The sequence below is a fragment of the Wyeomyia smithii genome, chromosome 1, assembly GCF_029784165.1.
Source record: "Wyeomyia smithii strain HCP4-BCI-WySm-NY-G18 chromosome 1, ASM2978416v1, whole genome shotgun sequence".
Classification (NCBI taxonomy): domain Eukaryota; kingdom Metazoa; phylum Arthropoda; class Insecta; order Diptera; family Culicidae; genus Wyeomyia; species Wyeomyia smithii.
Genome location: NC_073694.1, coordinates 131,803,473 through 131,820,850, shown reverse-complemented (window position 1 = coordinate 131,820,850; position 17,378 = coordinate 131,803,473). Strand labels below are relative to the sequence as shown.

Below are 17,378 nucleotides of genomic sequence, written 5' to 3'. Positions count from 1 at the left end.
TGTTCATAAATAATGATGCAAAAGTATGCAAGGTACATGATATTACCGAGTAATGTATTTCACTGTTATAACTTTTAAAATGCATTGATTAATCGTTTATTACTATTTCAATTGAAGTCCAAGAAACTTAGAAAGAAAAAATTTGGGTACCAAGAAACTTAGGAAGAAAAAAATTGATAATAGAAGTATGCTTTATTGAACATAAAATAATAAATAAGAATTGAGTATTATTCGCCTATATATTGCAATTTTAATTTGTTTTATTTTCATTGACCTGCAGAAGTTGTTAAAAATAATCATTCTGGCATCAACGGTATGGAACGTTCAAAAAAATTTCGACGGGGATGACGGCCGTTACGAAAAGAAAAATAAGAAGCCAGCTGTCACGTCTTGTCTTAGACTTTCACCATAATCGATCATTATTTCGTTGACCTTACAAAAGGTTTGTGAACCACCAGTTAAAAATCACTGTGATAAAGCAATTTTAGAGCATTCTCAATTCATTGTTTAGCAATAGAACATGGAAAACGTGTGAAACAAATGTATTGTTCCCGATTGCAAAACCTCTCAATGTGTTACCTTTCTTGTTCGTTTCGCTATGATTTTGACAGGTTCGTTTGTCTCACAACATTCTCTCTGCATATCTCTTCTTTTGAGTATTGCTAGATGAGCCAAAGACGAAATGACAGCTCCTTTCGAGTTCGAAGCAAAACTGGCAGTGTGTAACGTACTCGAAAATAGAAAAATCGTTCCAATCAGGCTGCACAATGTCACCCCAGAGCTCAAAAGCAATATGAGCGATTGATGAATAGAATTGATTGATAGCTCAAACCAGTGCATTTTGATGTTGGCAATTGTACAAGAAATATTTAAGAAAGAAGGTAAGGCCTGTAAGTAAGGTCTGTAGGTAAGGCCAGGCTTGAAAACTTATTTTGTGCATTAAATATCCGAGATGTTTATATTAGTCCTGTGCGCCGCCACGCCGCGCCGCCGCCGCCGACACTTTTACGCACGCCGCCGCCGCCGATGATTTGGACTTGGCGCGCCGCCGAAGAAATTTTTGGTGTGCCGCCGAGAAAATCTTTACCGCGCCGATAGTGATTGTGTATGCTGGATTTTTTCCTGGTTATAGAAATACCGCGAATCACAGCCAATAAGGGAACACTCGTATAGGTATTAGGTAATGCGGAATTTGGCAATTCTCAATACCCCTTCACCCCTACGTAATGCAATTTTGCATCGTGGCCTCACGCAGTGTAACACTTCGTTAAGTATTTTCCCTCTCCTGAGCGTGTATTTACAAATGTGCCTAAGTGTAAATTATTTTAATTTGTGGAAATTTGATACAATACTTGACAATAAATATTCAGACTTTTTTATCGAACGAAATCAAAAATATCAATGTCATTATCAGTGATTTGCTTCGTCAGTTTGCTTTGAGAAAATTGATTCAGTTATCATAACATTTATTCCTTATTTTTATTCAAATGTATTTTATATTTTTATGCAAACGTATGAGCAGTCTTAAAATGTTCAAAAAATTTATGAAAAATGACTAGTGTTTTTTCATTAATTATTTGGTGATTTTCTTTAGAATACAAAGTTTTTTTTGGAGAACCAAATGCGGGAATTCACTGAAAATTTTGCGCGAATTAAATAGTTGATCATATTGCGCTGAAACAGACCTTTTTGTAGATAGTTGATTTCTCGTTAACTTTTATTTTTTTTCCTCTGTGCGGACTCATCACTGCGACCAGAGACATTTGATCTATTGTGACATTGGCCAGGAGTTTTCTGTACTCCGCACTTCATATTATTGGCAGTAAATGTACGCTTTTCATTTATATCCGTGCTTGTGTGAGAGAGTTTACCCTTTCGTTTCAAGCTTACTGCTCTACTATAACGAGCCTCTTACTATTCTACCAATTCCCAGGAGTGAGACTACACCTAACGTTCCCCTCTGGCCGTTATGTCAAGATGAAGGAACCTTATCGAAACCTCGTTCCTTGTGCCCATACCGCCAATTACAATTCCCTGGAGAGGATCAATATTCCTCAGAACAGTTTTATTATAAGAAAGACTTATTTTGTCAAGAGGAAGGAGTCTTAACGAAACCTCGTTGCTCTTACCAACACCGCTTCACAATCACAATTACCCGAGGAGGACTTAATGCTTCACCTCTGGTCAGTTTTATCCCAAAAGTCGCAATAGAAAATGAAGAAACTGTGGTATTTACCGAAGAACTCTATTCGATTGAAAAGAGTTTCCTATTTTTTCAGTTATTCCATGGGTAACCTAACAAAATATATGAAAGTTGAAAACGACTCTCTAACGTAAGATTTATCGAATTTTCCCAAAGGTCTACGTTTAATCGAAATCAACATATCAAAAAACTATCTATCTTTTTCCCTAAATTGAACGTCTCTGGGAACAGTATTCCATGTAATTTTTTGTTGTGGGCTCGTTGATGACTTTTTTTGGAATTTACACTTGTTTGTACTTTCTCTGCTTGGTTTATTATTTTATGGTTATTCAATTGTTTGTTTACTCGATATCATACCAATTTTATTTCTATTTTTGACATTCTTACAACTCTGACGCATACATTTTTATTTATGAACGTTCAATTAAAAAAAATCGAACATGAGAGTACAAAAGCACACATTATGCGCAATATTTTATAAGTGGTAATTAGTGTCACGCCGATACACGCCGCCGCCGCCGCCGCTGATAAAAGCTAACGGCGTCACGCCGGCGCGCCGATCGCCGCCGAGGTAAAATGTTTTCTACGCCGCCGCCGCCGGTGATATGGTCGGCGCACAGGTCTAGTTTATATCGTCTCAATAACAGAAATTTCAAACGTTGTTTGAAGAATGAACTATTGATTTACAAACAATTTTTAAGGTAAGCAATGCTTTATTCTGTACCGAATTGGTCCAGTTGTTGTGCAACAAGGAAGGAAACGCTTCAAACATTCATAATGAAATTCTGAAAAAGAATTGGAAGCTTTCTCCTTGGTTTGGTACACTTGAATTAAATTTATTACACTTGAATTAAAATAATTTCACTTGAACTAAAATTATTACCAACTTTCCATGAAACTTGTTGAAATTTTCAATTGCCGCGATAAGCTGTCTTTATAGTCAACTAGCTAGTAACTGAATAAGTTGTAAGAATATTACCTTTTTTGACAAGTAGGTTTAAATACCTACGAATAATGAGTCGTAATTGCGAAAGCAAACAAATCCTCACAATTGTAATTACAAATTTCTAACATTGTTGAGAACCATTTGTGATTGGCCACACAAAATCTTTATTTACTAAACATTATTATATTGAGCGGGGGCCTAGTGTGGTTGGTAACGTCTCCGCCAACCACGCTCGACGCCTGGGTTCGAATCCCACCGCCGACATAGGTGTCGATGGTTGTGAGGTGGCGTGATCCACTCCCAACTGGTCTAGATTCAATCCTAGCCGACACCGGGAGATTTTCTGAGGCGAAAAATCTCTGGGATCACGCCTTCCATCGCATGAGGAAGTAAAGCCGTTGGCGCCGGTCCGTTAATAAACGGGTCGTGAGTTAGGGTCCTGGGTGTGGAGTCGCCTCCCTGGGCGTCGGTGATTGGCCACAACAGTGGCGGAACCAGACCGACGGAAAATAAGCGAGAATAAAAAAAAAAAAAATAAACATTATTATACAAACCCCCCGTAGAAAAACCTTCAGGCTTAACAGTATTATATCTACAGGATTAACTGTTTTATATCTAGTATAAATTACTTTCTGTTATTGCCTCAGCGGTGTGTTTATCATAATAACTTTGATAATAAGAAATTTGGTAAACCTTTTTATCTAATTACAGATCATAACAAAAAATTCTATAAAAAACAAAAAGGTGAAACGGGATGGAATTCAAGCATTATTTTATCATTGTTAACAGTACATGGTTACCAAATTTTTAAATTTTTGATGCCATAAAATTCACCAGAATCATAACAATTTGAACATTTCTATGTCCTAGCGCAGCCTGCTGCTGGCAGTGCTGACAACACGGGCGCAAAATTTGACACACGCAGTCGTCTTGAAACCAGAAAAAGCAAAAAACGGAATTTTGCGAGGCGCTATACTTTAGAAGCAAGTTTTAGCCCATTTCGGCCGATTTTTCTCGAAAATTAGTTACGACCGCACTGTTCATTAGTGTAAATAGAAAAGTATACTTAGTTTGAGTGGTTACGCGACACTTTCGTGCCGGTATTTGTGGAAAATATTCTATAGTCGCTACCGGCGCGAAAATATAAACAACACAGAGAGAAAAAATAGTGATGTCAAAAATAGCAAGATTGACGTTTAAAAGGTTTTACGGTAAAATCAATTGAGCAAACTGATTGAAGTAGGTGCTCTGATGCTGGTTTAACAGTTTCAGAATAAACAATTGCAGGTTAGTTGAACAATTAATGATATATGCGGCATTTCTGAAAGGCGGTAGTATGCAGGAGGAAACCATCGGTTCTCCCATGCTTGGATTCCGTCCCGTTTCACGTAAATTGTCTCAATTACTAGTGTCGAGTCCACTCGTGCAACAAAGCTACTCCATTCCATAATATCCGAAAATATACAACTACACTGGTCGACAAAAGTGAGAAAAAAATTGTCCTAAGAATATAGCTGTTTTAACCATTCTTGTGAACTTTTTAGCCCCTCGTATATGCAAAAGTGCATCAAAATGTCTCGCAGTAAGTGCACACCGGGCTGATCACTTCTACGGTAACATACGGTAAAATTCATTTTAGTAGAAAATTATCTTTGCTAGGGTCATCAAAATTCACAGGAATGGTTAGTATGCTATAAGTTGCATGTTAGCGAGACTCTTAAATTTAAAGAATCAAACATTCTGGTTTGACGTGAATTTTAGTGAATATGTGTAGAACTGAGCCATGCGACACTTTATTTTGGTGATTGATTTTGACATGGTTAAAACATAAAAATATGGATTGACAGATCTACTGCGGTAGGCAACACGCTCTTGAGAATTGAAGTTATCGATTTTCTACACAAGCAAAACAATTGATGCCGATATTTACCAAACTGAAAGTTTGCAGATCAGATTGCTTCCATTATGTAAGAGGCACAATGCTCCACTATTGGGTCTATATTTGATATCGGCGCCCTAGACATGTAATCGAACAACGAATCAAATCGAAAATCATAGCATTTTTCCAACAATTGTTTGTTTTTTTTTCTGGACAAAATTTTACAATTTAAACTTCCAATATAAATTGATTTGATGAATAGTTATGTGTTTGCAACTTATATATTGCTTACTGTATAATCTTTTATGCTCATATATTGGACTCCGATTCGTGTCACAGAAGGATCATATATCATCAAGCCTGTTCACTTTATCAGAAAACTGTCAGTCTGCGCCAGAAGATGTAGAGGGTGACATTGTGTAAAATTCTATCCTTATACAAATGGCACGTCATGCCGTACCTTAACACGACTCACGGAATGTACAGTGTAGTTGCTTTGTTCAAACGAACACAATAATGCTAGAAAGGTAGCTTGAAGGACATAGAGCAATAAGTGATGTGTAATTAGAACGCCCTTATTTGAATTCACGTTGTCATTCGCACGACGTTCGTACGAAAACGTGAGTTCATGGCAGCCAGGAGAACATCGCGCTGTTGTGTACAGAATGTGTAAATATTCAAAATGTTCATTCTACGTTTACTTAAAATGACCCAGTTTTCCTGACGGTGCGATACTGATTCAATAAACCAAATATTGACCAGAAGAGACCAGAAGAGAAGAGACTGCTACGGCTGTAGAATTTAAATATAAACATCGACATTTTTATCTGGCGAAAAACATATCTGAGTAATTCATTCGCCTTGTACACAAAACTGATCTTTTGTTCGAAGAGATTTCAAAATAATTTATTACGAGTGTCTATAGTTACGTCAGTTAAACAAAATGAAACTAGTGTTAATAGTCGAAGTATTTGATTTGAAATTGAATATTGCCAGAAGTGACGATGTTAGACCCATGACCTAGATGCAGTTTGTTTTTTAAATTACTGGTACGTAATTTTCCACTTTTTAGGTTTGCCCTACTTCTCTATCCAGTCGTTAAATTGAATCAACCACGTATTGCATTTGAAGACAAGAAGAGAGTTAGTTAATGTGTTCTGTTTGCAAATTTCTTCGCAAGGGATACGCTCTACAAAAAACAGCTTACAGCAGCACCCTATTTGCTTACCTCGAAACGGTGTCATTTGTGCTTAACTCAACGGTATTAATCTTATTACTTCTGCCGTTTACAATAGGGTCTGTGATAGGCTGGCATTTTGCGAGACTCTTAAGTCCGTCATTCGAAAGGGCGTGCATTTATTTTCACTTAATATTTATATTTAATAAGCAGGCCACATGCAAATACGATTTAATCAAGTTATATGGGTACCTATGCTACATGGTTCAAACACTAAATTGTAGCGTAGAATCATTGCTTGTAGAAAAAATCTTTTATTTTTCACGGTGGGAAAACAATCATATTTCCAAAAACCAACTGTGATTAGAAAAAATTTTTGTTGCGGGTGCAGATAAGGACTTTTGACAAAAATGTGTTTAAGCAAATTTACACCGATAAAATTTATCGAAATAACAAAACGCTACAATGGGAATTATAAGTAACGATTTCGTCGATTTCAAGGAACCGTCGATGATTTACCTGGCAGTCGGCTTAGACTTTAATATCTAGATGCAAAAAATCACAAGAAGGTTGTATGCAAAGCCACGACTGCAAGGTTGAAGTAGAATACTTTTACAAGAAAGATAACCCGGCTGCTTGCGTGTCAGTCACTTTTTCTAGTAAATAAACGTTGACCGTTCATTGGCAGTATTGTAATTTCTTTTTGTCTAATATTTTGAATGAAGTTCATTGAATATTTTTAAATTTTGTGCAAATGAGAAGTTGAAGTACTGCCGAATTGTAATATGCACATTTAATACGACATCATTGAACGGGAACGGAACAAAGGCTACGGTTATGCAGAACGCGAATGCCGGCGCGATGCGATTCGCCTTACCGTGGTGAAATGTACAGCTCTTTTTAAGGCGAAGTAGAGCTATACATTTCTACAGATTTCGTCTTGCCGAATCGCATCGCGCCGTTATTTGCGTTCTGCATGACCGTAGCCAAACACTAAGCGACAAAAATACGTAATAATAGTCAGAGTATGCATGTAGATGAAGATAATTAACTTTGGATTATAGTGCAAAACGAGAAAATATTAACTCATTAATAATAATCATTTGTGTTCTTCAAATTTCGGTTGTTCAATTTAATATCCGATGAAATGTTTGTTTATTATCTGATGAAGCTCTTATATAGGCCAAATGATGCATTCCCAATTTACTAGGTCCATAACTCTGCCGACCGTGCTTGGGAAAGCGCGGTATAACGACCAATCAGAGGTCGAATTTTGTGTTTTGACAAGGCTTAAGAGTTTTCAATAGTACAATAGTTCGAATGATAAAATTGCAATTTCATGCATTTGGTAGGAATCTTAGAAGATTTTCTAATCGATTGCTGCAAAAACGAAGGAAATCCATCGAAAACTAACCGATTTATTAGCATTTGAAATTTTTCTCACTTTTTTCAGTTTTAGATTTTCATTTCACATCCCTATGTAACTTCCTGAGAGAAGTATTCTAATTCAAAATTAAATCTTCATTAATTCATTTGTTGTCCTTATAAGGACAATTGTTCAATTTATCATAGGATGTAGTGTTTATCTTACATCCCTGTGTTACCTTGATAGTGAGGACTAAGGCGCACGGTCAACACAATGAGAAAGGTGTTTTCAAATTGAAAACTAGACACGGCTTTACTGGAGGAAGTTTTGGCAAATGCATCTACCGGTAATACCACCGCTATCATACGAAAGCGCGTCGTTTCATGTGGGGAATATCAACAACGAAAACTGACGCGCGTCTAAGCATAACCCGAACTGTTTCGCCGTGCTGCTCCCATTTACCTTAACATCGGCCTCAGGGATGTACCGGCTGCATCTGCATCTACCGCTGAGGCTGTCACTATACTGCTATTGGTACCAAAAGCTATTACCTCTTCAAATAAGTGTTTTATTTGTTCTCAAAAGAACAATTGTTCAATTCGAAGTCGGATTTACGCAATCGCATCTCTGTAATATTACCGACAATAATATTCTTCTGAACAAAATGATGCTACTTTCCCATTAGGCCTCTGCCATAATAGACGCGAAAAGCGACGCGAACCGATTCGCTCGGCTGTCGGTTAATGTACAGCCATCAGTAGAGCTGTACATTAACCTACGGCCGAGCGAATCGGTTCGCGCCGCTTTTCGCGTCTACTATGGCAGAGGCCTTAGAGAAAGTTTCTGGCTGATGTATTCACTTCATGCAAGCCTGCTGCTGATGCTTCCCGCTACCACACTGAAACAGCATTTTAGTGAAGGGAGTGTCGTTGCATCAGCTGACCCTGCTACTATCGATGCTGATATACCCGCTGCAACAGCTACGCTATGCATAGCCATGCCACAGTTGTGGCCGCTATACGCTGGCCCAACTGCTGAGCAACTGCAACGCTATCCGTAGCCATGCCACAGTTGTGGCCGCCATTGGTATCCGCTGTACCTGCATCTGCTGGCCCTGCTGCTATCGAAGGTGAGATCCGCTGAAACTGCTTAGCTTATCCGCAGCCATGCCACAGTTGTGGCCGCTATCCGCTATTTATGGTACCCACTGCTCGCTCCCGCTGCTGCTAAGGAAGGACTGCTGTCGTCGCTGTTCAGAACTATTATGAGCGGCTTCGACTAAAACAGGCTCTTATATAGGGATGAAAATAGGAATTAATTATTTTTCGTACATGGTGGAATGATATAACTTGAAAAATATGTGTGACTTCATTCTGGCTCAGAGCGATCATTTGATAAGCTCCACCTCTTTTTTCAGTTTATAAAGTTTTTCCTCAGTTTCGTAGCACGGATGCACAAAAATGATTTCTTGTGAACATTCTATCGAGCCGGACCGATATTACTCTCATTAAAGCAACAAAATAACATGTTTTGTGTCGTGTTGTGCAGCTTGGTTGAAGAAAATGTTCCCGTCTCCGTGTCGCATGTAAGCAGATTATTGCGTTCAGTAGACAGTAGATAGTGTATCCAGCGAATAAAGACCGATGGTGCTCTCACACACGCAACGTTTTTAACCCGTATCTTATTGCGGTTTGTAACATCAAGCGATTTCGTTTGCTCGCTGTTGCGTGTTGCATCATGTTGCAACTTGGCAGCTGGGAGACGACGAAATTCTGTTTATGCTGATTGATTGAATCGACTTCATATTAGCTCTGCATAGTCAAACTAACTGCTTTTGTGAATGCGTACTAACAGGGCAGTTTATTTCTCAATGTCGGTTATGCTGATCGCAGCCTTTGCGCTGCCCCTACAGTGGGGGGTTTACTAAATAAAGTGAAAATTAGACAACTACAACAGAATTTGATTGCATCCCGCACAGAATGTCTGCTTGTGTTGATGCCAGAAAAATAATAACCTTCAATTATTTTTTTATTTGCCTTGAAAAAAGCATGTTGTGGTTCAAAATCGGTTGCTAATTACAATCTTTGAGCTGCCCTAACATTGGGGGAATTAAGATACACGGACAACATGCACTGTGGAAGCTATTTTACATTCAGTAAATTAGACGGGTGCGACAAATTTAAATTGCTAGGATGCAACACAGAATGCTTGCTTGCGTTGACAAAAATTATTAACTTTCAATGACTTGTTTATTTGCCTTAAAAAAGGCATTTTGATTTCCGAAATTGGATTTCCTGATGGGAATCATCATGCTACCCCAACACGGGGGGAATAATGGCTGTCTGGCGACACACGCTGAGAAAAACCGCGCTGCTCCTGAGACGTGGTGACCAATCACAGGGCTAGTGCTGCTGTTAAGGAAGGACGACTGCTGTTGTCGCTGTCTAGAACTATTATGAGCAGCTCCGGCTGAAACAGGCTCTTATATAGGCCAAATAGCATGTTTTCAATTGCAAGGTATATGATCTTGTCGACCGTGCTTGGGAAGCAAGCATATAACGACCAATCAGAGGTCGAATTTTTCGTTTTGACAAGGCTTGACTATTTTCAATAGTACAATAGTGTGAATAATAAAATTACAATTATCTTATTTTGGGAAGAATCTTAGAAGGTTTTCCAATCAATTGCTGCAAGAACGAAGGAAATCCATCGAATACTAACCGATTTATTAGCATTTGAAATTGGACATATTTTTCACTTTTTTCGGTTTTAGATTTTCATTTCACATCCCTATGTAGCCGAACTTCCTGAGAGAAGTATTCTACTTCAAAAACAGTCAGTATTAAAAACTGATATACATGACTATATCAACAATTGGGAAATATCGAATATCAGTTTAGCGAAGCTCGAAATTTTATCATGAGCAAACATATAACATTTCGAACTTCACCAAACGGGACATTTGTTGACTAAAAAAGGATTGTCTTCCTTTCCGTGGCTTTCAATTATGTTCGATAACAGTATCAGCTAGAAATCGAAGATGACTAGCATTTTTCCCATGAGAAACAAGGTAGTGTAGAATATAATCCAAGTATAGTTATGGCCATGAAAAAATGAACATGATTTATAATTATTTTAGCTCACATTCGAAAACAAAACATTATCTGTGTTTTCACTTCTGATTCTCGTTTTCGCATGCACCTCATTCAGCCAGGTAACTAATACACAATGCGTTCTGCTAAAAAAGTTGCTGGATTAGCGAAGGGGATTTGGCCGAATAGGAGGCACGCTGAAAAATTTACAGCACCTACCACATACACAATGAGCAATCTGAGATCGAATGCGGTAAATGGAAGACATAGTAATGAATTTCCAGAGAAACGAAATGAGCCTGTGAACTATACAAATGTTTGAATGGTATAATTACTTGTATTTCTGTGTTCAGCTGATTCTCGCCGCTGGATGTAAGATACTGCTCACTCCTGCGACACGGATGAACCCATATAGTTGGTTTGAAGCGAAAATGTCTTATCCGTATAATCACTGAGACACGGCTTTTTAATACCTACTTCACATCAAGTATACCACACATACAATTTCTACCAAAACATATAGCTTAGGGAAAACACTCGTTTCTTTGATATTTCTTCAAAACTTGTTTTGTTTTGACAGCACAAACATATATTTTCAAGAGATCGGTATTGAACTGCACCACTTATTATCACTTCGCAACCATTCAAAAGCAACGAAAACTTTTTCTCAAAATTTGATATCGAGTCGAAACTTATTCAATAAACATTTTTCCTTTTTGCAGACATACCAACACATACACAGCAACCATGTCAACCGAGTGCCTCGCTAGAACGAAGAGGATTACACCATACTCTTCCTCTTTAAGCACATAAGCAGACACCGCAAACCACTCCTAAAATTCACTTTAGCGCTATGCAACGCGGAAATCCCGACCGAACGTGCTGACAGCCCGTAGACGAATGAACATGGGAGATCGACAACAAACACGACCCAAGTTAGTTTTTGTTTTACAGTACAGCATAGTTTATGCAAGTGTGAGTACAGCACAAACTGCCAGCTTCGACGTCCGATGCTACACGCATTGATTTGCAGTGTATTATCGCTGTGCGCGACTGCAACACAAGAATGATGCTGTCGGTGCTGGCAAATGAGACACATGGTGAGTGTTTTGGGTTAACATGCGCATGCTTGTAGTGTAGCATCAATCTGCATTATACGTAGCCTGCACTGATGAAATATGAAACGGGTTACACACCGTTACGGGTTATACCTACAACGTTACGAGTCGCACTTCGAAAATGTCCCCAAATTCAGGCAATTTAAAATCAAGGTATACATGTTGCAGTATTGTACACGAGTTGAATTCATCCCGTGCGAAGAGTGCATCAAAGTTGCATCTTCAAACTCAAAGTGAATCATATCCGAAGTAGTTCGTAATTAGGACGCAACTAACAAAATGTAAAAATACTACAAGGTATGCAGCCCTAGGCTTGTATGAAATGGTGACGTGGGACTAAACACTGTTATGAGGGGATTTTTATAAAATTGAATAAATATCCGATGCAAAAATTTACAATTCTTGTTGAGTAATTCATGGTAGGTAATCATATTTATGAGATAAACTTTCAATCACCATCAACAGCAGTATTGCAGTTTTTCCTCGATTGCACACGTATAGAAATGTACGAATAAAAGTGTACCACTGCAATACGAATAGTACCGCTGCACATAGGAGTATTCGACCCAAAAAGTTGGCCAAAAGTCCGACATACAAAATACACGATTTCCATTATTTTTAAATAATTTCAGTTAAAACATACCCTCATGCTATCCCAGAACCCATTGGTGTCTTATCACATAAACCAAACTGTTATATTTCAAGATTATTCCACAGTAAATTGGTCAGTTTGAAAAATACGTGCTATTGCTCGGGTGGCGTATAAAATTGAAAAATTATGTCAAATAGTTTTTCTCTCTCACAGGACATAATCTACAAGATAACTAAAATGTTTTGCAATATTTAAAACGTTGAATGCATAAAATAATCATGGATTATTTACGAAATGAGTGATTAAGAAAACCAACCGCGAAAAATCCATAATATTGTGAAATAAATTTCATGATTTAGTAACCTTCCGGGCAAGTCCCGTCGAAGCTGTATTCATTGACAGAAAGGTCAAAGCCTTCTAAAAATATACGAAAAGAAAAATCTTCCTCCTGGTTCCTCTTTTTATTTTATTGACAATTTATTAAATGAAGATTTATATGGAAATTTCTAAATCTTTGTTTCATATCATGTGTAAAAAAACACTAGAAAAATGGAGCAAGTGAATTTAAAGTAATATTTTATATATTGGGTGACGTTTTAAATAGATGTCGACGAGAGACCTGCGGTTCTTTACTCCACTGGTACTGTTGCTTTCACCGGCATGTTTTCTTTCAAGACATCAGTTTTTATTAGGTTCTGAAAGCAGGTTTAGAAATTGTTCAAGAATAGGGATTATTTCAAACTGTTTGGAAAACTTTTACCTTCAAGACATCATATTAGTCTAAGCTCATGGAAGCAAAAATAAATTGGGGAGATTCTGTCAATTTTTATTTCGATATTGATATATCGATATTGATAATATCGATATTGATATATCACTTTTCATCAATTTCACCGCTTAGCAATGAAATTAGAGTGATAACTAGCATATTACAGAATTGTTATACATTTTATTTATCCAACAACATATTGGTTATTATTATCCATCATGTGGTTATACTGTTATTAACGTTTGAAATCTGATGCAACATTTGCCAGTTTCATTTCAAATTTTACTGAATGCAGTATAGTAAACAAAGACGTAGTCCCACGTAAAAACCGTTTTTTTATGCCAAAGCAAAGCGATGGTGCTGCATTCTGATTCGGAACTTGACGTTCTGTTTATTATACACAGACTGCGCCGCAAACTGTTCAATGCATTGTTCAGACTACGCCGCATATCACCTGATATCGCCAGATGATATCGGATATCACTATGGGCTTTCACACTACTGCGAGATGATATGATTTGACATTTGCTTTATTTGGGTTGGTAAATAAAAAAAGAAGAGAAAAAAACAGGTCAAAGCAAAAACAAAACATAACATCATGATAGCTGATTCAGGACTACGAAATTAAAAGAGATTTTAAAGGCTGTTCGCTCCTACGCAAACTCTCATAAGTGATTGTCAAAAAATGTGTGTAATGTCAAAAGCAAAAATATTTCTTGCTTTCTTTATCGTATGCAAAAACCAAACAAGTAACAGCACCTTCGTAGTCCAAAACTGGAATTCGGGACTACGAAGCTGCTGATATTCGTTTGGTTTTTCGCATAAGAGAGCGAAAGAAAGAAATATTTTTGCTTTTCTCAACACGCATACTCTGACAATCTATACGAGAGTTTACACGTGAGTCTGAGCACCCTTTAAAATCTTTTTGAGCTTCGTAGTCGCGAATTGTGAAATTTGTAGGGTTGTGTCAAATGTCATTAAGTTGGCCGATTTCCCAATGGCTGTAATTCTGGTTTTTATTGGTTTTCGAACATGATATTCGCGATATCATGTAGCCGAGGTGTTATGTGATGACAGTACGATGGTATGGGATATCAGGTGATATGGATGGTGATATTGTCTCCATAGCACGGATCGCCTGATATCAGGTGATATGCGGTCAGCGGTGTAGTGTGAACGAGGTATTATGTACAGGCTAATTGCGGGACGATCATACTGACACACTTTGATACTCGAACGAACGACGACTGGCTTGTAAGGCCAGCAACGTACCTCGAGACCAACTGGAAGGTTAATACCACTGGCTTTAAAAAGACTGACAAAATGCATGGAAAGCCGCAAGAACCCTTTTTTACGTGGGATTACGTCTTCGTTATCTATACTGAAGCAAAATTGCAAATAAATCTGGCAAATGTTCCATCAGATTTCAAACGGTAACAATAGCATAATCACATGATGGATAACAATAACAAATATGTTGTCGGATAGATAACATGTTGGAAATGCAATACACAAGTTATCATGACAATTTTATTACTCAGCTGTAAAAATTGATAAAATGTTTCGAGGACAAATTTACACGAAGAATAAACTAATCACATGCGAGCATGTCTAGCACAGGCGACATGAATAGACAGCAACCATTTACCGTGACATTCTCTTTATCAGTATAAAACAATGGACAGAGTTTTCTCGTTCTAAGGAGTCGTTCAATAATTACGTATACATATTTTTCCACTTTTTCAACCCATCCTCCCTCTCTTGCAAGACATCGTAAGATTTTTTGATATCCCTCTTCCCCCTAGTAAGGTCTTACTGCCAGCATATATAGATTTATATTTTACTTTTATTTTCCTGAAGCAAGCACAAGGCTTCGTTTCCTCTTCTGTCCTTAATTCGAGTTAATCGTCCTTCCGTAATTTTCTTTTTATGATTTTTACCGTCAACGCTTTCATGATCATGGTTATTTGAACAGCTGCATTAACAATGTTTTTCTTACGTAAGATGATCAATTCACCCCCCTCCCTCCCTTGTAAGATAGCGTAAGAAAATTGCACACCCTCCCCCTCCCCCCAATTTACTTACGTAATAATTGAACGGTCCCTAAAAGTCCAATTAATGTGTGCCTCCATGAACTTAGGTTTTTCGAAGAGTTCGAAATAACCCTCTTCCTAAACAATTTGTCATCCTGCTACATGATGTCTTGAAAGAAAATCTGCTGGTAAAGGCAACAGAAACGTACCGTACAGTACAGTACATCATTGCAGCGGTACACGATTTCTATTCGTGTGCAATCAAGGCAAAACTTTAGTGTCGAGTGAGTTTCTGTTATATTATTAGCTAAAAGTAATTTATGTCAGATTTTCTATGATTTATGTAACGAAATAAATTGAAAAATATGCCCTGATGAAGATCCCAACCAACTAATAAAATTGGCAACGGTGACCGAAAATGCTTATTTAATTTTTAAATACAAAAATAATCTATCTGGCAACACTCTCGGTTGAAAGTAATATTTTTCCTGGATTCCTTGCTTTATTTACTTTAAAAATCACCTATCAGTATTTTTCGGACGTCTTAAGTCTATATATTGTAGGAAATATAAAAAAGTGGTTTTGGCAAAAAAATACGTTATCTTGCAACAACGAGTGAGGTCCTACAGAGCAGGGGGACACCAAAATTGGGATTTTTCCAAAGTGACTCAACTTTGAGCAAAATCTGTGATGGCCGTGTCTAAGTGGCATGAAGTGTATGGAATGACCCATATATAATAGCTATCTTCGTGAATGTAATTGTTAGCCAATGAAAAAAAAAAAATCACAAGAAGGTTGTATGCAAAGCCACGACCGCAAGGTTGAAGTAGAATACTTTTACAAGAAAGATAACCCGGCTGCTTGCGTGTCAGTCATTTTTTCTAGTAAATAAACGTTGACCGTTCATTGGCAGTATTGTTATTTCTTTTTGTCTGATATTTTGAATGAAGTTCATTGAATATTTTTAAATTTTGTGCAAATGAGAAGTTGAAGTGCTGCCGAATTGTAATATGCACATTTAATACGACATCATTAAACGGGAACGGAACAAAGGCTACGGTTATGCAGAACGCGAATGCCGGCGCGATGCGATTCGCCTTACCGTGGTGAAATGTACAGCTCTTTTTAAAGCAAAGTAGAGCTATACATTTCAACAGATTTCGTCTTGCCTAATCGCATCGCGCCGTTATTTGCGTTTTGCATGACCGTAGCCAAACACTAAGCGACGCAAACACGTAATAATAATCAGAGTATGCATGTAAATGAAGATAATTAACTTTGGATTATAGCGCAAAACGAGAAAATATTAACTCTTCAAATAATCATTTGTGTTCTTCAAATTTCGGTTGTTCAATTTAATATCCGATGAAATGTTTGTTTATTATCTGATGAAGCTCTTATATAGGCCAAATGATGCATTCCCAATTTACTAGGTCCATAACTCTGCCGACCGTGCTTGGGAAAGCGCGGTATAACGACCAATCAGAGGTCGAATTTTGTGTTTTGACAAGGCTTAAGAGTTTTCAATAGTACAATAGTTCGAATGATAAAATGGCAATTGCAAAGTTGCAATTTCATGCATTTGGTAGGAATCTGAGAAGACTTTCTAATCGATTACTGCAAAAACGAAGGAAATCCATCGAAATCTAACCGATTTATTAGCATTTGGAATTTTTCTCACTTTTTTCAGTTTTAGATTTTCATTTCACATCCCTATGTAGCCGAACTTCCTGAGAGAAGTATTCTAATTCAAAATTAAATCTTCATTAATTCATTTGTTGTCCTTATAAGGACAATTGTTCAATTTATCATAGGATGTAGTGTTTATCTTACATCTCTGTGTTACCTTGATAGTGAGGACTAAGGCGCACGGTCAACACAATGAGAAAGGTGTTTTCACATTGAAAACTAGACACGGCTTTACTGGAGGAAGTGTTGGCAAATGCATCTACCGCCAATACCACCGATATCATACGAAAGCGCGTCGTTTCATGTGGGGAATAAATATCAACAACGAAAAATGACGCGCGTCTAAGCATAACCCGAACTGTTTCGCCGTGCTGCTCACATTTACCTTTACATCGGCCTCAGGGAAGTACCGGCTGCATCTGCATCTACCGCTGAGGCTGTCACTATACTGCTATTGGTACCAAAAGCTAATTACTATTCAAATAAGTGTGTTATTTGTTCTCAAAAGAACAAT

General features: G+C 37.6%; 1 protein-coding gene across 2 annotated transcripts in view; it reads right to left on the bottom strand.

Annotated features, from left to right (window-relative positions):
• The window catches only part of LOC129723637 (alpha-mannosidase 2), a 134,800-nt gene extending 123,227 nt beyond the window's left edge, over positions 1-11,573 (bottom strand). For both annotated transcript variants that reach the window (XM_055677987.1, XM_055677981.1), the window contains exon 1: positions 10,999-11,573. The gene's annotated coding sequence lies outside the window, so the exon portion shown is untranslated. The remainder of the gene's footprint in view (positions 1-10,998) is intronic.
• Positions 11,574-17,378: the final 5,805 nt, after the last annotated feature.